Genomic DNA, 27,735 nt, shown 5'->3' on the forward strand with positions numbered 1-27,735 from the left:
TGGATTATTTAAGTATTCTGGCTGTCTCCTGTCCCTTCGTGGACTTCCCCTTCCAACTCAAGGCCTACTTCCTTTCATTCTGCCTAAATATCCTACTCTTCTGTTTCCTCTCCCTCATTAACCTATTATTCTATACGCTAACATCGTTTACAACATCCCCTCCCCGATCAGAATTCGCTCCATCCATACCTTTTGTCTCCTCCGTATCTCATCTAGAAGCCCTCTCTCTTCACCCACTTCGTCGTTCCTCGTCCTTCTCCATTCTTCTACAGACCCACATCTCGAATGCCTCCAGTCCTCTCTTGTCCTCCTTCCTAATTTTTCATGATTCCGCACCGTAAAATGCTACACCCCAGATCAAATTAGCCTTTTCTTTATGTTCCTACATATTGATCATCGCATAATCTCCTTCCTGTTCATGAGCAACCCCTTCGCTACATCTGAAAATTTGATTCTCTTTGTGAATCTATGGATTCTAAGTCATGCATCTTAAATGGAATTATAAATTGTCCTCCACTAGTACGAATTCCCGAACGACTGCTATTCAAATCCCAATTTCATTAATTTGATAGTAGTTCTACGTGTATGAATACTAGTGATTATGAAATAAAGCAAATATTTGATCGTTTGATGCAGAATTAAAACAAATGTTTCTGTTGAATGTTGCGAACCTATTGTTATTATACCTATAGATTTTCTGTACGGTCATTCTGTCCCATAAAAAATTCTTTAGGAAGAAGCTAGTGGAAAAGTAAAGTTTTTGCGGAAAATGTAAAGAAGTTTCGAAAAACACTAGAAATGTTTCAATATTTTGTTTTTATCGTGGAAGGTTACTCGGGAATTCCACCGGGTCAGGTTCTACAACTCCATCTCGGCCGACGCGACGTTTCGATGTACGAGTTGTTCATCATCATCTTTTCTACTTTTTAACTGATTTGTCTGAGCACGACGGAAAGGTTACAATCCAACCCAATGAAATAAATGGCTTCTTCTTCCACTAAGGTGAATATGACGTGTCAATGGCTTGAGTTAGCTCTTTTCTTACCAATCTAATCAACGTAAATACATATGTCGAAAATTCGCAAAGGTCGGCGGCGAGGCGAGTCAAATAAAAAGGAGAAAGTTGAGGCATAAGAGGTTATTGATAGAGTAAAAATTTAACTCAATTTTTGCCACATCAATAACCTCTTATCATACATTTTTTTTCGTTTTTCCATGAGAAAAATTGATTTTCTTTCCTGTCAGCAGTCCATGTATGAAGGAACACCCCCTTATTTTGCTCATGTCAAGCAATGAAAAATAGAGCTGATAAAATTGATGTATTTTCTATATTGTATCGGAAATAAACTTTTAGACCCTCAAGAAATGCCAGCTTAAGTTTCAGGATGAAACACAATGAGAGCGAGTTATCATTCCTTGGTAAATTTTAAAGCTAACTATTTCAAAATATGCACACTGCAACTTGTTGGGCGCAACCTTATATTGACAGTATGTCTTTTCCCTCATCATTATCGACGGTTGCTTGCCAAGGGCAAATGAAGTACTTCTACTGTTAGAAGGCTAATTGGCTTGCCAGAGCTAGGCTTTTATTTCTCCTCCGCTCCGTCCAAGGTTACACGTGAACGAATCTGAAGAAAGCATTTCGACACTTTGTGAACGGAGAGGTTGATTGATCCTCTCCTTGAGCTTCGCTCGCGAAGCCATCCGTTACCTTTCGCGCAAAGATCACGAGGTGGATTCCTTCACAGAGAGAAGGGGAAGGGCGAGTTGGCATAGCGATTACTGTTAATGTCCAAGGAGAGGGGACTATCGAAAGGTCAAAAAAATATAAATGTTTGGTGGGAAAAAACCCACTGTGGTCGAAGGGTTCACCTTGAGTTTTGCATAGGGACCAAATTGAGTCGGTACTTTCAGCGATTACGATTATTATTTTTTTCCTTTTCCTCTGCGTCCTTTAACAAATAATCTTGTATGCGATAGCCAAATAGCCATCATTGTCACAAAAAGTAAGGACTTGACTTGGAATCCATGCAAAACTCAAGGTGTAGGTTTCAGCAGCCTTCTCAGTGGAGTTCACCTCAGTAAATAAGTCATCATTGCCATTAAAAGTGCCGGATTCACTTCGACTCGATCAAAAACTCAAGATGTAGGTTTCTACAGCCATTATAGTGGAGTTCAGAGGATAAAATTCTCTAATCAAAAACTCATATTTTTAAGGAAAAGCCAAACGTATGTATGAAAAAATTGGCAGGATAGATGACTGAAAAGCAATGTCAAGCAAATGTTGGGATTGTTGAGCTATGGTGATAAAATGCAGGCGATGAATCAATTTCCTGTAATTTGCCGAAAAGAGAACTAGGAAATAATATAGAGCGCATTTACTTGCATAAAAAGATCAACTTTTACATAAATAGAAGAACTCCGGAGGTGAATTTCGCAGGCAGAAGATAAACAGAGGTAGAAGCAATAAAGATTATCTTAATGTTTTTTAATTTTTTTATCTGCTTAATGAGTAATTAATCTAAATAAAAATTACAATTGAATTAAGCCTCACAAATTATGCATTTTTTTTCTAAGCTTATGGTTGTTAATTTTAGGCGAGACCGGTGGCTTGGAAAATTCCCAGTTATCATGGAATTTTTATTAAGTCAAGGGGATTAACTTGAGTATTTACACATGACCTGGTAAAATACCAAAAATACGCAAGTGCTGTATTACAATGCATTCTAATTTCAGGATAAAGGTAATGCAGTGATCGTAATTGAGCTTTAGGTAGGCCTATTAAAACTTCTAAAGGGCTTGTATTAGCCTATTTTTATTCTTTGATTATCATTACTAATTTACTTACTGAACTAATTAGAAAGAATAGTATCCTTCCCTTCTTAAAATCCCCACTATGTCATTACTTTTCCTTTAAAAATTCCGTTCCGTTGAAATTCAAGATTAAATCCATTACCTGTAATTACTCTCGTCTGAGTAACAAAATCAGCGTGCTTATCAATATTAGTAATTACCAGAAAACACCGATGGTGTATTGAAATGAAGATATACATATACAGAATGATAATGCACATGAAAATTCTAAGCTACACATGCAGAAATTCAAAACTTGGGTTTAAAATTGCTGTATATGTAGCGTAGTGAGATGGAACAGAGAATAAATTCCGAGTGCTTTAGGGAGAGAATCATTTATGTTGATGAGCACCCACGACCCTCTCTTAGCTCCACGTGAACTCGCAGAACCCTCATGGAATTGAAATACAGCGGAGATTTGATGATGCGATGTTTTTAGTAACGCTTCAGGGGGATATGAATACCGGTTATTCGTTATCGAACAGATTCCCGATAGTTAATTCTAGATATGCTGCGCATACATTTATTTAAGTCCGTTATGTCGTAGCATGTCACGGCTGCACGACTCGACGCGAACACCGCGGGCATTCCTTGCGGTTACTCTCATCTTCATCCGATACCGCTGGAAGTCGTGTATTATCGAATGGCGTCTGAATTTTACCTTGAGTTAATCCGCTACATAGACTATGGCGATGCTCGATGAATTCTAATCCTCATTTACGGAATAAAATTCGTATGTTACAGGGCCGGCGTTGCCGGGAAACCCCACCACACTTACGTGGTTTATGTCGGTATATTTTTCATTTGGAGCTTTTTTTCACGACCCACACGCTACAGTTACATCTACATAACACTACAAGCCGCCTGAATAGGCGTATAGCGGGTTTTGTTAGGTTTACCAACCGTTATTCTTTCCACACTAAAAAAAAAAAAAACAGGTGCCAAATGTAAGAGATTTGACTGCCCAAGTTAGAATTTAGAGAATAACCTTTGGATTACTCTTTTAGCGGGATAATCTTCCATTTTTCTAGGAAATGCGAAACCTGTTTCGCAAGTGTTACCCCGCGTCGCTAAAATGACGGCGAGTAATTCAACCGCTTTCCCACCCCCTCACTCAAATGAATGCGTTTTGCTCATTTATTTATTTCTACACCTCCAAAAACAGCACTATTCGGCCTTTACATCGATAACATTTAAGCAATCGAACAGTCACAAACATCCATTCCCTGAATAAGGGTAACTTACTCAGGCGAGACTCGAACCCGCGACCTTTAATTTGGCAGGCGAGGACTTTGACCCGCCGCCACCGAGGCTGCAAGTAGATTTGGCCAAATAAAATGCGTCCAGCGAATAATACATAGGAATTGACTTTAACGTATACAGAGAATAAAATCTTAGGTAAGATAAGTGGGTTTTTGTCACAGAATTTGAATAAATCGATTGATATGTCTTTTCTTGGGCGGCAGCGCCCTACCATTGAACGAGCGCCATGATGGAAAATTGCCATTGAATATGAAAGATCGTGTAAGATATTAATTTTTTCGCCATCATTGGATTGATCGCTAGAGCTTTTCCTCTTCAGGGATGGAAAAAATCGTGCGATTCAGGCTTTACTTATGAGTCTTTCTTCAATGCATCCTCGAGAGCTCGGTAAGAGTATCGTTTTCGTGCCTGAAGATCAACCCAGCAATTTTAAGTCCCATTATCTTGAAATCGAAATTTATTTTTTTTATTCATACATTACCTCTCATTCCACCAAATACAGCACATATTGGCCTTTCGCATCGGGGTGTTCAACAAGTTTAACACTGACTCGTGCACGATCAACCATGCCCTGGATAGGGACAACCTACCCAGGTAGGACTCGAACCCGCGATATCTTGTTTAGCAGGCGAGAACTTAACCCGCCGCCACCGAAGCCAGCAACTCCTACTGATACACCTAGGTGAAATCCTACTAATATCGGTCTGTCGTAATACATTTCAGGTATTTCATCATATGTGTCGGTCGACATTACCACTCAATACATTGCCCCGACTGAAAGCAGGGATGGAAATAGAAACTAAATGAAAGCCAAAAACCAGTAAAATTTCAATAGTTTCGATCCCAGGAGCGTAATGTAGAAACAAAACGAAATGAATTTAAACCCGGGGAGCTAAACTCAGGGTCGAAACGAAATCGGAGTCAAAACTACTTCGAATCGAAACCAAACCGAAACTATGGAACGAAACGAAACGCAGATAATGTTTAGTACCGAAGGGACCACGTGGTTCACCTTCGAACGGTTCAGTATCGACCCACACACCGAGTACGAAGCAAGGTTGAATAAATTAGAGGTTCAGCCTACCGTCATTAAATGCACGGGGCGCTCATATTTTTACCGCTTACAGTAGTACGGTGAACGCAAACTGGCCATTAGATTTTTAAGCTCAATGCTTTGACATCTCTATATTCTGTCATGAAATGCGACGAAAATATTAATTCTTCTCCCCCTCCACTCAATTCTGGGATCGAAACATAAGTATGAGCAGCGGAGTTTCGATTAATTTCGTTTCGTTCCTGGGCGTAAAGTTTCGTCTTGGGTCGAAACTAAACTCCTCGGTGATTTTAATTTCATACGGGAACGAAACTAAACCCAGGCCTCGTGTTTTCGTTTCCCTAAAAAAAGTTTACCTAAGAAAAGAGACATTTTCGTTTCGTTTCACTTGCCATCCCTGACTGAAAGTCAGGCGCCGAGGCGGTGATCAGTAATGGGTGCGGAGAGTACAGAGATCTCCTATCCCACCGAAGCAATCATCCGTCTCCCGTTGACAACAGGGCGGAAACCAGTAATGCCTATGCTTCCCCAGGAGTCGTGACGGAGACTTCGTTTCCGGGCAACCGGTTGCGCGGGTGAGAACGCGAGGCATTCCGATTCATGGGCGTAGAGTCACGCGTGAGGGAACAGCTACCACCCCACTGCCGCAGAGCTCTCCCGTGCCCACGACACGCACGGATCCTATCTTCCCGGGGATTCTATGTCTCCAAGGACTGGACCCCAGCGAGGCGGTGCATGTGTTGGATAGAAACTGACGTACATTGGGCGGAAATCGAAAAAGCTGAGAAAAACTCATGTCTCGGTTATTTTTTAACGTCGAAGCATGATTATGAATTTTACCTCCAAGTCTTAATAGATGTTTTGCGCCATATAAGAAAAGCTAGCCTAGTTTATGGTCCGGAATCATTGAAAATTTCTCTTGATTCTATGCTTACAAAAAAGGCCCAAACATATTTCTGCAATATTGGCGTCAACGTACGGCCGAGAATCAAAATACAAAATAATCCTTGCGTTAATTAAGGAACAAGCTAGCCAAAACTCAACTCAACTCACACTAATTTTCTCTTAATTTTATGTTTTTTTACAAAAACAAACGTTGCCAACATATTTCTGCAACATTGACGTCGAAATAAGGCCTAAAATCAAAATACACGATAATTTTTTACATGAAATTAGGAGATAAAAATTATCAAATTTTTCAATTATTTATACGATGATTGAACTTTTATTATTATTTAATGTACTTACTTTAGAGCAATAGTTGATTTTTTTCTTCGTTAAAATTACGTGTATTAATAGTTCTTGTAGAATGCAGCAGAAAAAAAATCCAGATGAAATACGGGTTTGATAATGCTTTATCCCATCCGGTTCCCTCTACGCGGGTAAAACACATAATATCTACCTTCATAATGAGTAATCTCTCTTTCCTTTTTAGAACCCATTCCCAAGGAAGTATTTTTCTCATTATTAAGTATACAATTTTCTTTTATTGAAAATTCAGGCATTAAAGTCTCCAGGTTGTATTCTGTTCTTTTTTAGGAATTTGGAGGAAATGTACAATATTATTCATTGAGGAAATTTGAGATTAATCAACGCCAATTGAAAGGATTTTGCTTGGATATTTAGGTTACGATGCCGAATATTCCGTTTTCTCTCGATCCAACTTGAAACACGTTCAATTGTAACTTGCATAACTATCGTAGACTCGTGAAGAATTCGAAATGCATTTATGTTCGTTCTATTTAGCGGATATTTTTTTAACCACCTCATATATTCATGAAAATGTATGCTGAATTAATATACGCTTGTATTTTTCCTCAAACCCGTGTCTTGATCAACCTTAAATTTTCGATTCTCCATGCTCTATCCCGTTTATTGCCCTAATTCATCAAACGGGGACTTAGTACGTCAAAAGTAGACATTGATTTAAGTACACCGGGACTGGCCACGGTGATAACTTTTACGGGAGTCAACGGCAATGCACAAATTGTACAAAAAATCCGCCGTGAAAAAAGCATTCGCCTTGACCTGGATTCGAACCCGGATCCCCCGATTTCCGGTGGTGTAGTTAAATGTAATGTGGTAAAAAGTAGACATTCCTGAAAAGTGAAATTCTTGAATTATTTCGGAATACTTCTTTTTCAAATTTCCAGAAAACATTGCTTTTAACTTTACATGGTAATGAGTTTCATTTATTTTGCTGTTATCACTCATTTTCTACAGAGAAATAAGGCATGAGAGAAATCATGAGAGAGTACTATAGATTAATTACAGACTAATTTCAAATAAGGCTCCTTATCGTTAAGTCTTGCCTTCGACCAAAGATCTGACGCTTTCCCGGCGTATGCTAGTATTGAAGGCGTTTCGGGGTACTAGTTTTTATCCATCCTCAGCCTTTCAGCCCTGAGCATGGAGTACGACTCGTACCGCGAAACGTCGGTAGCCATGGAGGAGATTACACGGTGGATCACCCGAGTAGCCTTCTTCACTAGCCTTCGATCACTCCCTACATAAGATATTCTACCCAAAATACTAAAAGCTTAAGATCGAAACGATGGCATAATCATGATGCTCACAGACATCGCCTATTCATGAGACGCGAAGGTGACTCCGCTCCACCAAATCTTGTATTCTGATATTATCTTAAGCGTACGCGCTGGAATGAATCCCTGAATTCGGTGAAGCCACTTTCGACTAAGTCCATTCTCCCTTTAACTCACATAAATATGACATGCAACATAAGGTTAATGATATGACGGCGATGGATACTCACGTTAATATTTCAAACATGTACAACAGATTCTTTTCATTTCTATGCGATGGCTTACACGTGCAATATCACATTGAACGTTCAGCAATATTTCAGCTCATTATTCCATGACTTTTTCTAGTGAAGGTGATTCTTTGAAGCCTACCAAGTTGCGATTGATGCATTGTGGTAAGTTAGCGCAAAGGCTTCCACGGTGATTGACAGCATCTTTTTGGGTTTCCCACCGTGTTCGTTGTTTTCAAAGACAACAGTTTGGTTGTGCGATGACAACAACCCAGGAAGATGTCGTCAATCAATACGCATCGTGGTAAATTTGAAATGACGACCGAAGCAGACTCTAAGGTCAGAGTCTCAGCAGCGGCTAAAAAGCCTCAGTCTGGATACTCCCTCACGGTCCCGAGATTATGTCCATTCCTGATAGATTATCTGACAAACACGTGCACTCTGTAGTGGCTGCGTTTGGGTATTCGGGATTACAAAAATTCATGAGATTAGAAAGACGTGAACGCACTCAAAATTTCAATACGCCTAAGTGTAAAAAATATTTTGAGCGCTAGATTAAGGAGCGCTTTTGCTCCAGCCCTCTGATCCCATCATCGTCATCTTCACTCCAAACTCTGCCTCCAACACTGAGCTACATATTCTGTTCATTTCTCTGCAATGGCTAATACGTGGATTGCCACATATGAACGCTTAGCATTATTTAAGATAATTGTTGCACGATCAGTTGTAGGGAGAGTATTCCATTTGAAGCGTACTAAGTTGCTATTGATGCACTGCAGAAATTTGAAAAGACCTCAGCCACGACCACTGAAAGGGAACTATCGGTGGTCGTGCGTCAGCGGAGCTTAGCTCAGTTTATGGGTAAAAGCAGCCGTCAATATATTTCCTCACTGTCCAGAGATTTTTTCCATCCGTTTTTGATTTTCTGACAAACAAATGCACTCTGTAGTGGTTACGTTAGAAAAATATTTTTTTTATTCAAATATACAAAGTATAACGATTGTTTTCTGAAGGTGATCCAAAACTTCTGTGGTTCCCAAAAGCTCTAACCTGGTTTTCTATCTATGATATTTTAAAATGTTTAAGGAGCAATAAAATATTATTATTCTTTTACGGATAAGTCGCTGTACTTGGGATAAGAAAAATTCATGATATTAGAAAGACGTGAACGCCCCCGAAATTTAACTAACCCTAAGTCTAAAAAAATGTTTAGGTTGCAAGATTAAGGAGTATTTTTGCTTCCTTTCTCTAATCCTATCGTCGTCGTCTCCATTTGAAACTATGACACGAACTCACCGCACAGAGCGGAATGATGACGTTAATTTCAATTTAAATGCATCGCAAAGCGGTCTGCGTCACGTCGAGGACCGCGGAGGCGGCGGGAGTGGCCGGAGATTGGAAGCTGGCCGGCGAGAGTCTTCAAGTGGCCTTGGAAATATTACGGGTTTTGGGCGTGACCGAAATTTCTGTCACTGGGTCCGGTAGGACTCTAGAGCTCTGGAGCTCACGCACGGTGTATCTTGTGGAGTAAAATTTCTTAGTACCTTAAAAATATTTTCATATCACAAATTCACGAATATTGATGAATTACTCAATATCCATAACCATTAATGGACTAACTCTGATTCATAAAACGATACAGGTTGTTTGGAGAGATAAAACCTTTTATTACTATCATATTGTTTATACATGAGAGTTATTTTTTACCAGGTTTTCAGTTTAATATTTCCTTTCTCATCCATTGCTTGCCATGCATTACAAAAGAAATCAGCCCGTACATTTGGTAATAATATACTAGAGAGATCTTTTAAATGTTGAGATCAAATTCTATTTTGGTATGCTCTGACTACGGATAATGCTGAGGTAGATTATATGGAGATTTATTCTATAATGAATCACTCATGCCTTGATTCGTTCTAATAAGCAGACGTAAGTATATAAAAATTTAACTCGAGAGTTATTTACATGCCCCGTCACAAATTCTACTACAGAGGGAATAATACGACGTACCAATACTCACATCCTACTGTAGATTTTATTTTAGCTTAAACGTTAATAGCCACGTCAATTTACAATGGTGGTTCTATCGTGGTAGGAAATTCTTTGTCCTACCTCGCGATCTTTAGTATAAATCTATTCATTAAAAAGTAAATATAGGACGAAGCAGGATTATTTAAGTGCTTGAATGAGAAGGTTTACGAAATTCCGTGAACCAATCGTGTTAACGTGGGTAGTGTAAGCAATCGTGTTAACGCAATAAATGTTTTATGGAGAACTTAGCATAATTATGAGAACCGATTTCGATATTTACGATGCATCAATGATTCCCTGTTAACATTTATGTGTCCCGAGATCAATTTTACGATCGGCGGCCTAAATTGTTGCCAAAAGAATATCTTACGAAAACGGCAGTGCATGGGAAAAAGAGAAGAGCTACTTTTCCAGTTTTTTACCCTAATGTTTGATGCCATTTGAGATCGATGTGTATTGTCACTAAAGGACGGAAAATTAAATTGAAATGGAAAAGTACACGGTGGTTCACGCTCACCTCAGAAGTTTGACAAATAATAATTAATTTTTACTAATATCACTTGATAAACCTTACAATTTTTCAGCATATTCTTTATGGTTAAAATATCCATTGAAATACGGGTGCATTGTAAGTATTAAGCCCTAATGAAAAAATGTCGATCCCTATGCTAAATTGATAGATGTATTTCATATTAAACTTTAAATTTTTAAATATAATTGGAGTAATTAATCAGTTTTATATCAATTACAACTCGCACCTTTTCACTCTCACTTTGCCATAAAATATGACAAACCAATATTTGATCGACAATTGACTTTATTCTCTTTAGTTCATTCATGTTAGTTTATTCATTTATGGAAATTGCAATATAAACTCGTGATGCAATTTATACGTATCAATTAAAACTCTCAACTGAAATAAAATTAATTTAGAACTCTTTCACTATAGTTTTGATCGATTTAGATCGAAAATAAAACTTGCGATATCCTTTTTACCGAAATATCGGCATTCTGAATACAGCGAAAAACTTCCCAATGCTGTTTATTTGTTTTCAATCCGTGATATTCAATTTCTAGAATACGGGTACTGGTTACCAGCGAATGGACTTTTGCACTAGCCAGCTAAAAGAGATGTAGCATTTAATGCGGCCGCTAGATTGATCCCGGTAGTTAGAGTACACGTTGCCCCTGCAATGTGATTACGAGAAGAGCACATATAGAAGTAGTAGAACGGGGAAACCGAGGAAGGCGTGATGTATATGCTAATCTGAGCACTTAGTTTCGTCATGCAAGTGGCCGCCACAAAGAAGTCGCTTCTGTTTAGCAAGTCATTGGTGCTCAGAACTTAGCGAACGGTCGTCAAATTAATGACGTCAAGCCCTACTTTGCTGAAAATTTTGCCGTGCTAAGGGAAGCACAAACATCAATGGAAATCAGGGAACGCTGTTGGAAAAATTTGGAGAGATGATTTTTTAAAAATCGAAATTTTTGTTTATTTACTACTTTATTGACTCAAATAAACTTCATCTGCTTTAACAACGTGTAACACAATAGTACCTGTGGGTCAAAAGCACATGAATCTTAGTCAATAGGTTTTCTTCTCCATTTTTTGCAGAAGCATTTTTCTGAGCAATAATAATGCTATTAGGTTTTTTTGTATATTCAAATAAATATCGTATTTCATTTTCTTGGTATTAAATGATAAACGTAGATATGAAATTAATATTATGATAAGCAATTAAGTTATACGATTCCTCTCCTGTTGCATTTAAAGATTATAACGTCGAATTGCTGTACACAGTCACTACAGTAATACCGCCAAGGTTAGAACTTAAAGTTGAGACGAGGGCAAAGAAGTAAATGTATCAAAAACGTAACTAAGTTCACAAAAATATTCGATTGCCTTAATTTAGCATAATTATTGCTTGATCAAAATATGGAAAAACGAGAGAATAGTTTAGTGATATGTACATATACCTGTATAATTAATTAGTAGAGTCCTTTAATATTGAGGAGAAAAATAATTTATACTGTAAAAATATCCTTTGCATGGCATAGATATTACTATTTAGCCTTAAAAGTATTCCTGAGCACTTGCGTTTCCTCTATTTGTACGTTAGTCGTTTCAGTCAGAATTCAGTTAGAATAAAATTTAAAAATACAGGAAAAATTAATTCTAGCTTGAGATGTGTCCAGACCATCAGGATTAATTTTTATGAGTTTTAAAAATAAAAAACAATATTTTTGCTAAAAATTGTGGTTCTTAAATGGTTATATTTTTTCTACTTAATCGTAGCCAAAATTAATGGGGGAGAAAGTAAGAATTTCTCGAACTGCAATAGATAAGTTAACTATTAAGAGAGATTATTTTCATCGAATCTCTGAAATAGCTCACTATCGATAAATTCTTACTTTTTGACCCGCCTATTTGAGCTAAGATAGTTGGGAACCAGTAGTTGACTCATTCACTCTAATATATCGGCAGATGCAAATTTCGCAAAAAATCTTTTGGAGAAGTTGAAACTCATTGAAATATTTTTCTTCACTCGGGACTGGTGATGCATATGTTCTATCTTCTAATCTGCTCGAAGATTTGTTCTCGATTTCATCACAAACTCGGAGAGACTTGCAAAGTCGGAAAGGCAGAAAGTATTCATTGGTCGTCGCTCCGTATCGTTCAGAAAGTTGAGCACAGCAGATGCAGATTAATTAACGGAGAGGAAACGTTCCATTTCGTGCATTCCAAAAGCTCTTCCTGACGAAGATCTCCGGGCGAGATAAAACGTTGTGTTTCTTAATCTTCGCCATGGTTCTTTATAATGAACTCGTTATAGGGTTGAGAAATCATGATGAAACGTCCGCGGAAAAATCACGAACTCTTGATCATTTCATAAACACTACGTTCTCCATCGCTCCTCCTCTCAACAAAGCTCGTTAGGAATTGTTTACATTATTAGCCTCGTTTCCGGGACACTTTGTTCTCGCCCAATTGTGATGCTGTCAGTAGCCCGAATTCATTTTCTCTGTCGAAATCGTTGATCAAAAGGGTAGCCCCGGTAACTAAGTTTCACCAGCGGTACGTTCCATGCTTGAGAGAGGAAATTGATTCATTTTTGTTTGCTCCCGAGAATCGCATACTTCGGGCTCACCATTGCATCACCTTACGGGGAGAAAGGGGTTTATTTACAACCCAAATTGAAAGTTTTAGTCATCAAGTATTATATTGCCGTTGATTAACGGATATGGTTTGAAATCTGCATTTAATGCTCAAAGAAATTTCGGTTCCTGTTGCCAATCGAGAAAACAAATGTTAAGTGAAATGCATGCCGCTGGATGTAAAGGCCGTTTTACACGGGGCACGGAATTGCGCAGGTTAGAGCTGCATTAATTTCTAAAATGGCGTGGAATTGCGCGAATGCATGAACGACATTAGAACAGGGGCTATTTTGCCGTCTCGCATCCACGCATGTGTTCTAGCAATTCACCGCTATACACGACGCAATTTTGATTGCGCCTTCACACGTACGTCATACTGCGCAATTCCGTGTACCGTGTAAAACGGCCTAAAGCTTTGTAATGAAATTCGTAAGAAAATAGCAATGAAAAAGGCGTTGCTCTCTAGTAAACTTTTTAAAATTATAGTAATGCTTTGGGATAAAAATTTGTAATATATTTTAAGGCATAAACAGTAGATTGTACAGACAAAAGGAAATCATTTCTAAATTCTTCATTACTTTTAAAAAGTCCAGGTGAAAAAAATTAAAGCATTTAGAAAAAGTGTTCGTAAGCACTACTTCGTGCACGACACCCTCTTGAAAGACAATTTCACATAAGAAAAGTTGCAAGAGTTAAATTTCTCTATGAGCATATCGCCTCTGTCTTACCATAGGAAAAAAATCCTAAATAGGAGTAATTATTTTCATATTAAGCATGGATCTACGGGTAAAATTTTAACTCTTCATGTTCTTTATCGTTGGAAATATCGTTGTTCTGCTATTGTTTTCTGAAGGCATAGAATTAAGGCATAGAATTTAGGAGTGAAGCTCGAATCACTTCTCCTGCCCTAAAAATTCAAGCATTGATGCAGGAAATTGCCATATTTCTTTAAAATGACGGTATTTTTCCGCATTTTGGAATTTCGGAATGGAGAGAGCTTCTGAAATTCTAATATCCTTGAGGGTTTTTTTAACTGAGCGGTCGTTTGGTTGTTTAATGCTGCGGAAAACGAAACTGAAAATACGGCATAAGAACATAAATATTTATCCTATACCCAGCGAATTTCCCACGGAAATTGGCATTCTAGGGAGCTGCAATTCACAAAGATAAATTCGAACTGTTCTCGGTCGTTGTTTTTCGTGGACCATTTACTGTGATTTCTGTATTTTTCTTACCCTCAAGTCCTTCAATCAAATCGAAGTTTTGTATGGCCCGAGGTAGAATCAATGAGACGTGAATTGCACAGGTAACTTTTTTTTGCCAGCGACCCCGCCCCTACCGTTATGTGTCGTCACGAGTTTTCCGTCGGAGAGGGAGCTTAATTTTATCACTTCTTGGCCACTGTGGTGAATCAAACACATCATTCTAAAGCTCCGCCCCTGATTGCCGATTAATCTAGACGGCGCTAAAAATATACGAAATATATCATTGGATGCTAGTCAGTCATATGCCCCGAGAATTGGTGGAGTTGATTGTATTAGCTGTGTGATTTTAAATTATCTCATAAAATATCATCCTCAATGTCCCATGCATATGGAACCAAATCAAAACAAAATTCGAAACTAGTAACCGAGCGAAAATTTGAGGAACTCATTGAGTTGCCCCGTACATTGTGACAGTTTTAATACACCCATGTTCTACCTTCTGTACTCTATTAATTTTAACAGCCGCTGCACTTTGAAGAAGGACCTCCATTAATCTGCGTAAAAAGAGATCATACTTTCGATGTAAACACATTTGACAGTAACGAGAAGATGTGAAAGCGTGGATAGGTATTTCGTCGTAAATTCAAAATTTACAAGCAATCCTTTAATTTATCTTTAATTAATCGTAAGTTAATCGTAAGTGTGCCCCGAGAATTAATGGACTTGGGCAGAATCTGGTCTGGGTGGTGGATTACGAAGTGCAAATAGTGGAAAAGGGGATTTTAAATTTTAATTATTGAATAGGCATTAACTTACGATTAATTAAAGATAAATTAAAGGATTACTTGTAAATTTTGAATTTACGACGAAATACCTATCCACGTTTTCACATCTTCTCATTACTGTCAATTACAGTCATTAGAAGTATTTCGAACGGCCTCTCCGTTTTATTTCACGTCTTCGTTTTATATTTCATGACTGATAACTGATGTTTCGAAGAACTGCTATAGCAACAGTTATTCTAGTCAATGAGATCCTAGGTACCTTTTCAATTGGCGTCATTACTTTGCCACGCAAGGGTGCATTTGAAAGTTGATGGCTCTTGCGCTAGTGATGTGACTTGGATAATATGTATTTCCTTTTTGTTAATTCCATTTATAATTGAGTAAAAACAGTTTAAAGAAATACTTTAACACTTAAGATGTTTGACTGTAATTTAATTTTAGGATTACACTGCTGGCAGTGCTGTTGCTTCCTTGATTAAAGCTGTAAATCGTTTCATCAAATTCAAAATTTATGTTAAATATTCGTTTTCACTATACTAATCACCGGATTTTGCATGTTTAGACATTCTCAAAGACTGATCGTGATACTTATTCATTTAAAACCGGGTCGTGTGTAAATTCATATTGCGAATTCATATGAGTAAAGCTTGTTTTCAATCCCATGGAATTCCAGAAAGTATTTCTGAATCTGTCTTCACTCGTTTTAACTTTTTTCACTCTTCAATCACATCCTCAAATCTTCCTTATTTCAGAGAAACTATCACTGATACTTCTTTTAATACTTGCTTTCACAGTAAAAACATTCACGCGATGAAATGGCACCCAATTCCATCAGTACGAAAACAGATAAGATCTGACAAGCTTATGTCACTTAATTGTTACAACTTATACCACATACAATATTCCCAGAAGCTATGTTTCTGGGTAGTTCCTCAGAGATGATTTTAAAATCCAATTAAAATCAGCTGCGAATTCAAATGTTTTTCAGCAATATAAATTTTCTGGGCGATGAAATTAACAATTCATACGCCAGTAATTATTTTTTTAATTTCCCATATGCACATATTTTATGTTTTTTTCAACACTTTCTTTATGTATAAATATTTCTGGTTTATTTGGCGAGGAAACTCATGAATCCTTCAAGTTCTTAATATAATTAAAATTGGACTTTGCCATATTTCCACTGAGTTTTATTTTCACATTCATAAGCAGCATTATCAAGTTTGTAACAACGAAACGCGCAGTGTCAAATTAAAACTTAGTGAAAATATTACAATGTCCAATTTTACTAATATCATGAATCCTATTTCTCAGTTAATAACGATTCGTTTCACTTGTGATTCTTGGGTGAATCGCTCACAGAATCGTCTTTCATATCATTTCTTCTCCTCAGTTCCTCGAAGTAGTTGAACATCGGCGTTTCGTACTAATTGGTATTTTTTTCCGAATCACCACAACGTTACGCTCACAAGCCTTATATACGTCTAGTCTTCGCTTAAAATCCACTGCAGAGCTTCGTCAAGGTGTATAAGCGCAAAATAAATGGCTGCCGCTAGCTGTTTTCAGAGCCGGGAGAAATCTGGCTCCGTATGAATTAGAAAGTTGTAATTCCAGTCGAGGAAGATGCAAGTAGCGTTTAATGCCATTGGCTCTTTTTTGAGGAATACTCCACAGCTCTTCGCGGTTAAATTCGCTACTTTTTTTTGCTACCGATCACGATTTTCCTATAACGCACTGCACCTCCCAAATAATTAATTTCAACACCACCATGGGAATCTGACGCGTTTTCATGAGCTCGTTAATTTTTTTTACATTAAAATCCTCGAGGAAGTCTCTTTTAATTCTTTTTAAATTGACCTCACGTACCTTGGAGGGGTAAGGAATACACAATTTTCATTCGATATGGGTGAGCGTAAAGAGCGATTTACCGAGGAGCATAGCTGCATACTCCCTGCTTGGTGATTTTTACAATCTCCCCTCGTAGCCTTGGGAACCGACGTCTCGTGGGAAAGGGCAGACGAACAGAAATGTAATGTGCTCGAATTGCGAAAACGGGAGATGGGAATTATTGGACGTGGCCGAAGATCTCCATGGGAAAATTCTAATAGACGCTTTTTTAAATAGGCGATAATTGTGGAAATTCGAAAAAATATCAATCGTTGGTTCCTTAATTACAGTACACGCTTGACGTACGATGATATCTAAGGTGATATTATTTATTGAGAAAGTGTACGAAAGAATTCGTTTCGTTTTGACCAGGAGTCTATCATGTAGGCACGTAAGTTTGCTACGGTATGCACCTTTATCCATTACATTGTATGCTACCAACAATTTGGAGCGAAATTACATTCATAGTAAGATGTAAGTACAACATGGATTGAAAACAATATCCCGTTTATAAATGAGTAAAGTGTAGATGGGTGTTGACATTATCGGCTAGTAGTGGATATTTTACCTTAAATCCTCTTGCTCTGCCATAAAGTGAATAATGAGCACTTTCTATGCAACAACGGATTCATTAGTTAGATTTAATTTACAGGAATGCATACTTGGGGCGAATCTGTATAAATAATGATACAACGTTTACTTTAGATCCCAATATTAATTTGAAACTCCAGAAGCTTTAACATAAGTTCAATACATTTAAAATAATAGAGTTTGCTACAAAAATTGAGAAATAACAATTGATTTGGTTTGTCGTAGGAATGAAATCTTTTGTTTTCATAAGAGTTAAAAGGCTTCGTTTTCTCTTAATATTCACCATTAAACTGTTTATTTTGGTATGAGTCAATCAAATTTTCTTTTACGTCAATTCAAATCTATTTTCGATACGCTTAAAAATTCAACAAGAAATAACATTAAACGATAATTTGAGGAAATGCTTTGCATCCATTTTGCTGAGGAGAAAACATAAGATAAGTTCCTTCTTGGTTACCGGGAAATTTATTCGTGTTTTCCCTCTGACAAATTCTTGTTTTGAAGTTCTTAAGTGGACTATGTGGTAGACGCAGGGTTGTGTTCGTGTTTTTGTCGTTTGATGGCTGTTTGTGAAAAAGGACGTTGATTTCCACCACGATGCCATACGCTCGCATTCAAAAATACGCTTTTTGAGTTTCTGAACCCAGTCTGTTGGACTAATAAAGCAAAGGATGAGAAATGTTCTTTATAATGTTGATTAGCTCTTTATAACCCAGAACTGCTTCTGGTAGAAATCAAATTTCATTAATGCTCATTGTGAAAATTTTCTACTCAATCCTAATTGTTATAGCAGCTACATATTTTGCCATTTAACTTTACAGCACCAAAAGAACACGTCGGTAAAATCTTTCCTGAATACAGCTGAAAATTAATATATTTTTTATGTTGATTAGAAGTAACACAGGGTTGTAATGGGTTAAATGATATTAGTAATGAGTACAAGTTGATCTAAACATTAGATGAATACTGCTCTTAGAAATACCACTCCGTTTTCTTTTCACCCTCACTGAACCCGGAGTGGATGGACATAGTCGGCGAACTTTTCTTCAACTTGGTTGGATGGACATAGTCGGCGAACTTTTCTTCAGCTTGGTGCCGTAAAAAAAGAACGAAAAATTTCACATTTTCCCTCAATCGACCGCCCATAAAAAAAACCTCGGCGGATCTCCAAAGAAAAAAGTGTATAATGGCCATTCCGGGCTCTTACCTCGATAAGGTAGGTCACCGCAGTCAACACTCCGCCGACTCCCTCTTGTCTTTCGTTCCTCTTCACCAGGTCACATTCTACAATCCAAAGCGATCCCGTTTCCCAGATGCTGGCGCGGATCCTCACGGAAAGAGATACCACCCGTCCCCGGCAGCTCTTTTAAATAACTTCCCGTGAGATCACCGGAGAGGAGGAAGCAGAGGCTCCTACCTTTTACGAGAATCCTCCTGCACTCCGAGATCGACACCCAAAAAATATGCAGATTTAGCGTTAACTTTTTTTTCCGAACTCGCGCGTTGAAATCACCGAATTCACTCAACGTCCAATAATAGCACACTAGATATAACGATCGGCGTATTAAACTTTCTCAATCGTTATATCTTCAAAATCGACACCACCATCACTATCCGTCGGGGATTGAATCCATTCCCGGAGCGAACTGTGAGTTCTTCAGCAGAATACTCCCTCTGGTTCGATCCTGCACCACAAACTTTAACAAGCATTCACAATCCGTCTACGAAAACGAATATCCGTCCCGTTGAGAGAGTACACCCGCTATCCGCCGTGTCCTTCTGGCGGAGTCTCAAAGATGGGGAGGGAATGTAACTCGTAGGCAGTAGATCTTCCGTTCCCGAGACAAGCAAGCACCACGGGACGCTTGAGAATTCCTCCGTGTTCACCCGTCGGGCGACTTCCTTCGACTGGTGCCCTTCCGCGGAGGCCCAGGTGCGAGAGGGGAGGGGAGGGTTGGGTGGAATGGGGTAAGGTGGGGGAATGGTGGGATGGGGAAGAGGGCATTGGCAGGGGGGAGGGGTGGAAAGCTGTGGAGTGGGTGTTCGGGGAAGGGGCCGAGGGAAAGATAGCGCCGCCCCAATGAGATCTTGCGAACGATCGCTGTTGGGGGCCGATAATTAGTTGTGTCACGGAATTTTATCAACAAACCTCAGGTTGGGATTTAGCGTCACAAAAAATGTTAGGATATGCGAAGAAAGCAAAACTACCTCAATAATTTCCTAGCATGACCTTTTTTAGTTCATATTGTTTACCACCAAGACTACCCTTCCTCCAGCTTCAATAGCGATTTTAGTTGTCGGTTAATTTATAACTTTGGTTGCAATCCGTGCAACCGTATTGAAATGCATAGCGGATACACAAACAGACAATATTTTATATGTAAATATTGATGACTTTAAAGGCAATTCCGGGCCATTGCAGTCTTAACATTTTTTGATCTTTTTATATGAAAAATACTACATTGTATCCATAGATATTGTTTAATTAGCAGATTCCCCTCGTAAATAGCGGAAATCGTCCATATTCTGCAAACGGAAAGTCTAAAAATCCTTACGCATACTCGTGTACCCACGAACATAAAAACTAGAATACAAATCATATATATGCTTTTTTCAGATTAGGCTCTTAGATAATATGTAATAGCAAGTTTTTGATTGTTTGCATTTTACCGTATAATTTATTTATATTTGATTTTAAAGGCATAAAACTCCTTATCCTTTCATTCCACTCAATTTTCTTTTTGCATATGCTCGTTATAGGGATTAAATATTAATAGCTACAGATTATTTTTTCAAACTCATAATATTAATTACGTCACAGTTGCCGTCAGAATTGGTAGATTTGAGCTGAAATGTAGTGCAGTATGGTATTTAAATCTTCTTATATTCTCAGGAAAAGTTTTGGAAATAAATATATTGCAGTCATAACTTTTTTCGATCTTTTTATATGAAAAATACTACGTTGTATCCACAGATATTGTTTAATTAGCTGTTTCCCCTCGTAAATGGCGTAAATCGTCCATATTCATCTACATCTACATCTACATAATACCCCGCAAGCCGCCTAAAAGGCGTGTGGCAGGGGGTGTTAGGACACCAGCCGTTTACAGCTTTAAAAAAATTAAGTGCTCAAAATATTTTGCTCATATTCTGCAAATGGAAAGTCTAAAAGGAGATAAATCAATTCCATAATTTGTTAAATTTTTAGAATTCAGAAATTATTTTAATGCATGGATCCAATTGCATATCCAATAAATTTCATTATGATTTTATTGTTAAATTACAAATAATTAATAATTTTGGCGATTTGAAGTAAAAAGTAAATCAAAATGCGTAGGTACGAGAGTACCTTTTTACTGTGGCTGGAAAAGTCACTTTTTAAAACAGCCGCTGCAGCGGCATACTTTTGTGTTCAACAAGCTTTAAAAGTATTTTTACGGGATTGTTAAAATACTCAACCGCGATCTCCCGGAAGCTCAAGGTGAAATATTTTTTGAACATCAAACATTTTTCGAATATCTGCGATTTGGATAACCGGATCTACATGCGAGGGTTTAACTATGGTTCGAATTTTTTAATAAATAGTTATTACCAAGGCCGTAACCACGGGGTGAGGGGTACTATCCCCGAAATTTTTGGGAAATCTTAAGGGCAATTCCTCTACATGCCGCCACAGCCGTAAACTCCCCTGCTGCCCAATGTTTTACTATTCCTGCCTTGAGTATAACTTTTGATAAAAAAAGGCCTTGAGTATTCAAGTTCAACATTTCATGGAAAAAAAATTGGAGTAATGGCATTAGCAGCATACATGCCTGGAGCAGGAAATACATAATTAGCCATACGGGCAACATATTTTTCTGACGTAATCGGGCAAGGTGAGTCCAATGGACTCTTTTAACTTTTGCTTTTAATGTAAACTATTTAACAGTGAAAAATATTACTTTTCACATCAATTTGTACATATTGTGCACCTTAGAATCATTTAACATAAAATTGATTATTATTTGTTTAACAAAAGTTTTACATTACTTATTAATTTCATACATAGTCAAACAGCGAGTACAGTGGACTCTTTTGACTAATTGTTTCTGTTTTCACTGCATAAAACACCAAATATTTATCGTTACATGTACATAGTGATAATTTTACATTATTTTGACAATTCAAACCAAATATTTGTAAAATGCATATTACTTTTTACATTTCGTGCAAACAGACTCACCCTGCCCGGATTTGTGGGAATTCAGGGAAAAAAATTATTTCTAAGTTCCTTTGATTCCGAAAGAAGTTTGAATTACTCTAATTTATAAGAAATATACCATTAGAAGAAGTAAAAAATTTACAACATGTTGACATTTCAATAACATAATAAAATTCTCAAAAATGTGATGCGATGAGTCCAAGAGACTCACCTTGCCCGTATTAGGGTTAGCCATTGAATCTCAAGACTATAAAAACCATGATGCGTCGCATTTGATGGAGGATGGAGAATAACTGCAAACCAGAACAGTCTCAATCACGAATGACCGACTATAACTTCGATCCCGAATGACCGACCACCGAATTCAATTACCAATGAAAACGCCCGACTTCGGACTCCGTGAGATTGGTTTCATGGAGCACTCCACAAAATTCTTCTTTCTGCAAGTCTTTTCGAATTCGCATTTTAAATTTTGTCCTCCTCATCCTTCATCACTTGTCAAACATATCTCATCCGAGGTCTTCCTATGCTATTCCTCCCGTTCACTTCTCCGTCAACGACTATCTTCATCATTCCACCCTATCTTACAATTTATTCAATTAATTTATGCAATAATATCTTCGTTTCTTGATTTCCAGCACTCTTATAGCATGCCTATTGCAATAAAAGGTGTTTCAAATTCGTGGAATAAATTACATACATACGGTAAAAATAATTAAAATTCTTCAATCTCTCATGTAACCCCATAATGTTTATACTTGCAGATTAAATTACTAATTGCATTCGCAATGTATGTGAATTTGAGTACGGTTGGGCAGTGGCAAGTTTTTTTCTTGGAAATTCCTAAATATTGTTGAAAAATTTGTAATATGTCAATTTCAGATTTCATACCTGTTCCAATTTTTCTTCTGAAATGTATTCAATTCCCAATTATGATTTAACACGACTTATTTCCTCCGTTGTTGCAAACGCCTATAACAAATCGACTGTTTTAAAGTAAAAAAATTGTATCTCGCACTATTACTGCTGAGCTAGCCACTTTTTTAAAATCAATTACTTCTCATTCGTTAAAAACAACGGAAAAAAGCTCATTTTGTACGCAATAAATACATACCATGGTAATGGAATGTCTGTGTAGTAGAGAAGTACTAAAATGCGCCGATGAGAGCATTACATCGGTTCCTCGTGAGAGGTTTAAAGCGCCAATTATAATATCTCACGAAATGAAACGAAGCATTTCCTATCATATTTAATATTACCAAACGACCAACTGAAGTGTAGCGACAAGTTATGAAATGGCGTTACATGAGTGATCATATCACTCAGCGATGATGGAAAGGTGACGCAATTATTTACCCATGCGGGACTAATAACAGTTTTTAAAGTATATTTATTTTATTTTTTCGGTGCCATACGATTCTGAAATTTATAACGCAACGGTTAGTTTATGAAATTGTTGGGGCCTTCACGCCTGAAGATATATAAGAACATGCTTACGTAGAGAGCAGGACCATAATATTTCGGATTCAAAAGACTTCTATAATTTTGGAAATGTTCTCCGCTGTTCTTCTTGGATTTTTTATTTTAAAAGTTCTAGTGATTTTCCTCGGCATTCTAGCGACAGGTTTCAAGTAAATAAAATTGCAACCAAGCGCGGCTTTCACGGCATAGATTGAGGATTTTTCGATTCTACTACATTTAATTTCGATCACCGGTGGCATATCAAACAACTTAAATTGTTATGATTTAGAAAAAGGACCACTTGGAAATCAAAAATGTGTGACAATGAGCAAAATTTATTGATGAAACAATGACGTTGAATGGAGAGTAGAGTTAACTGAGGAAAATTATCCTCTTATGGTCTGCTGTTAGAAGTGGAATGAATGCATTATCCTCAATTAAAAATTTTTCGAGGTATCTCGTTGATATATTAATAGATTTGTGTCGTAAAAAAATCCAAATAAAGGAATTTATATACACTAGGCCTCGTGTCTCAAATCACCGTCCTTGGTTAAATTACTGTCTGAATCGATGAGGTTCCTTGACTTTCTCCTACCGAGTTCTTTGAACTTAAGTTAAAGAGATAAATGAATGAATTGAACGATGTTAATTAATGCTAAGGTGTAACTCCTAAATGTAAAGCAAGAAATTACGTATCATATTGTGCTCAGAAATAATTAAATATCATTTTAACACTATATTCAAAATCAGTGGCACAAAGAATTTATATTTTTAGGCTTTAAAGAAATCATAACGATCACTCACAAGAATAGAATGTTTTGACCACAACACTGCAAAATATTCAATATCAGTTATGTAAAAAATATAAGTTTTGAGGTTAAATCGCAACAAACACTCATAAGAATAGAATTTTTCGACGATATAAAAATATAAAAATGGTAATCAAACTTAAATGTGGGTCTTCAAATATAAGTATAATTTTTCATTCAGGGATTGAAGGGTTCGTGATGGTTTGATTTCCATCGGTAAGGATTTACAGAACATATGTAGATGCGGTAAGCAGGGCCGGATTTACGCTATAAGCACCTCTCCATTGAGCGCCCCTCCTCACTTGAGCCCCCCTCCCACTCCCCGATTTTTATGATAAGGCATAGCCACTCGCATGAGGTAAGGTTCGGAAAAAAGGAATAAACAGATATATGGCTGACAGCATAAGTTTATGCTTGAATTTTTAAGCAGGGAAAACATAAACAATTCAATTAAAGAGAAACAGCCTGGAGTAAAACTACACGAAACAGTTTAACTTTTATGCAACTAAAACATTTTGTGAATACCCTTTCCAAAAATAATGTCTAGCCTTAATTCATACAACAAAAAAGAAGAGTAACTTCAAAAATGAAAAACACTACGTACAGCTGTAACTGAATGAACTGCCGCCCTTTAAGGCACCCATTGGACTTCGACGCCCCTAGGCACGTGCCAATTTTGTTAGTAAGTAAATCCGGCCCTGGCGGTAAGTTGGAAAGTGTTGATATATCGGCGTGGGTTTGAGGAATTTGGAGGAGGTCAGGATTGGATCGATTGGACATCGCAGTATCTTGCGCATACTCTTGCGGGGGATGTAAAATTCACACATGTATGCAAAAGTCTATTTTTGGAATATGGAGAATATAATTGATCCCAGGGAGTAATTGCTTCGGAAATGGAGTGGTAACTAATTCAAATCAGAGGTCGTAACATCTTAGTTACTGAGCTAAGGCAACATTTTCCTGGAAGCACTTTGCACTTACTATGTAAAATGGTTTTTCTTGGCTATCCAGATTTTTCAATATTTTATTTAATACTCTGGATTTAAAGGACTTTTAATACTTCAGGTTGGACCTAAGTTTCCGAAACAATTGGGAATTCCACTGAAAATGGATGATTATATGCGAAAAAAAAATATCCTCCAAACTGAAAATTACAGTGAATCTCAAAATGGGTGAGATTACGTAATCGTATTGTTGACACACGCTCAAAGCTGCTGTTTAATTAAGCTCTAAGAAAATCATAAAATCTGTGATATCTATTATTTGAAACATATTCATTAGGTCTAATGAAGATTATTTCGGCAATTTTAGCTATAAATTCTGAGTCATTCTAAGCAGTGAATTCACACATATTACACTTCGCGAAAACACAGCATGAGGTAGAATCAAAGTTCTACCAAATTATCAAGAAAGAAATGATAGCTAAATTAGGCAGGTGAACATGAAGCTTTTATTTACCGCATGGGATGTTTACCGTTTAATGCCGCAGCAAAGATGGTTATTGAGTTTTTCCCTGGTAGAACGCGGCTAAATATCCTTAAAGACGTCAGTGCCAGTCAAAATCGTCTGCAGTTCCCCACAAAAGTCCTCATTCATGGTGCGGTGTTTGTTCAGTTTGTTTATGGCGCCACTCTGGCGAGCTCTCATGCGCGTTTTCCTATTCGTTTGTCTGGTTCGTTTGACAGGGCGCGGGTGCACGAAGACCGGTGTGGATTTAAGTAAGTTCGATTGAACCACATGAGCTAACGTGGGCCGCGTGATCAGCAAAAAGACTTTGGTTATCTGCTGCTTCCCTATGAGATTGTTCTTTTGTGATGAGAATATTTGTAGTGCTCAGGTGAGAACAGTTTTACACTGCGCCAGTGAATGAGTGAAGAATTCTAGTACAGCGGTTCAAGAGCGATGGAATGATGACGTTTATGCTTGGAGTAGGTTGAGTGAGGTTTCCTTTCATCTCGCAAGCTGCCTGTGACCCATTAATACTTGTAAAAATATTCAGGTTACCAATATTTTCAGACATATTTGTGGAAGATCGTAATGAAACAATGATGAGAGCAGCCATGTTTTAATCCACAGAATTTTTTATCTGGTACTACTAGTATTGACATGGGCACAGCTAGGAATTAAGGCTAGGGGGGGTTTTAGGGTAACTAATACTTACGGGTGTGGGGGTATTGCATACCCACTAGGGTAAGCAGGAGTTGTGGGGGCCTTCCTCCAGAAAAATTCTAAGAATAATGGCTCAAAGTGGTGAGTTTTACGGCTTTCTAAGGGATATTTGATATATCCTAACACTATTCTGTAAGTGATACTGATCAAAATTAGTAAAATGGATTAAACTTAAAAATTTCTCTGAGCTCTGGGGGGGGGGGGGGGGGTTATCCCCCAAAACCACCCCTTGCTGCACTACTGAGTATTGATGACGATGCCTGATGGTAACGAGTGGCTTCAATACCATCATACTGAATTAAAAAACTCTGTAGGTTTAAACATAGCTGCTTTCATCAGTATTTCATCAACGTAATATAAACAGGGTTCATACCGGTCGGGGAAATAAAATTGGGTCTTAAGGTCAGGGAAATTAGGTTATAGTCTGGGAAAAACTCGGAAAAACTCCAGAGGCAAAGAGACAAAAATCATGGTTGAAGGCATGGAGTATTGTTTCATTAGAGCGGTGGAGGGAGTATTTTGTTGCCGCCCTAGCAGGGTGGCATAGATAAGCGCCAACTTGGCACTACTGGACTTCATTTCACAGAATATTTTTCTATCAGACTGGGAAAGACTAAATCTGTGAATGTAATGTAGTACCAAGGAAAGTCACTCAATTCATCAAAAATCCTGGGAAATAAGTCTGGGATCGTCTAGAGGCTAAATGTGCTGGACTTTGATTGCTTGACCCTTTAATTACAGATATAGAGCTTCGCATAGAGCATAATGTTATAATCTGATTTTATTTCGAAGTTTGTCTGGAATTATAAAATAACAGTTAACATTTTGAGATCATTTAGTCATATTTTCACACTTTCTCATATTGACTGACCTAGGTTTCAGCACATAATGCCAGTTTTAGGGCATAGATTTTTTTTATATTTTCAAATGGATAGGCATAGGCCTAAAGAAGGGGTACAGGAATAAGTTTCTACCCCAAAAAATGAAGAACCCAAAAAAAATGCTGCATGAGACTCTTTAGTCAAATAACTCCAATGCACACCTTATTTTCTTGTTTTATTTGTAAAGTGCAGGTGTCCCAACACCCCCACCACATGACTACCCGGCCTTTTGAAGCAGTTTGCTATGAAGGCATATTCTGTTGGTTAAGGGAAATTTTCTTACTGTCATGTCAAATTGCGAGTCTTATTGTTGGAATTGAAGCCCCTGTATCGTCCCTCTTGACTTCACTTTACTCTTAAATTATGTACCTACTCTTGACGTTATATTACTTCTGTTGTATAGCTCTTCCAGCATATTCTTTCCATCTCTTCACTCTTCATTTTAAAAAAGAATATCAGGAGTGATGGCATCAGTGAAATTTTGATGGCTTTGTTCTAATTTATAAAAAAATAAAATTACTCTCCTCAAAGCCTCCTGTAAATTAAATACATGTTCTTGTTATTAGTTTTCATGAATCTTGATACTGGTTATGCAATAAAAGCTGAGCTTAGAATA

At 37.6% G+C, this 27,735-nt stretch overlaps 1 protein-coding gene across 1 annotated transcript in view; it reads right to left on the reverse strand.

Moving 5' to 3' along the window:
- Nucleotides 1–19,495, reverse strand: part of LOC124163642 — a 338,009-nt gene extending 318,514 nt beyond the window's left edge. The window contains exon 1 of the mRNA XM_046540693.1: nt 18,806–19,495. The gene's annotated coding sequence lies outside the window, so the exon portion shown is untranslated. The remainder of the gene's footprint in view (nt 1–18,805) is intronic.
- Nucleotides 19,496–27,735: the final 8,240 nt, after the last annotated feature.

The sequence above is a fragment of the Ischnura elegans genome, chromosome 8 (genome assembly GCF_921293095.1).
Source record: "Ischnura elegans chromosome 8, ioIscEleg1.1, whole genome shotgun sequence".
Classification (NCBI taxonomy): Eukaryota; Metazoa; Arthropoda; class Insecta; order Odonata; family Coenagrionidae; genus Ischnura; species Ischnura elegans.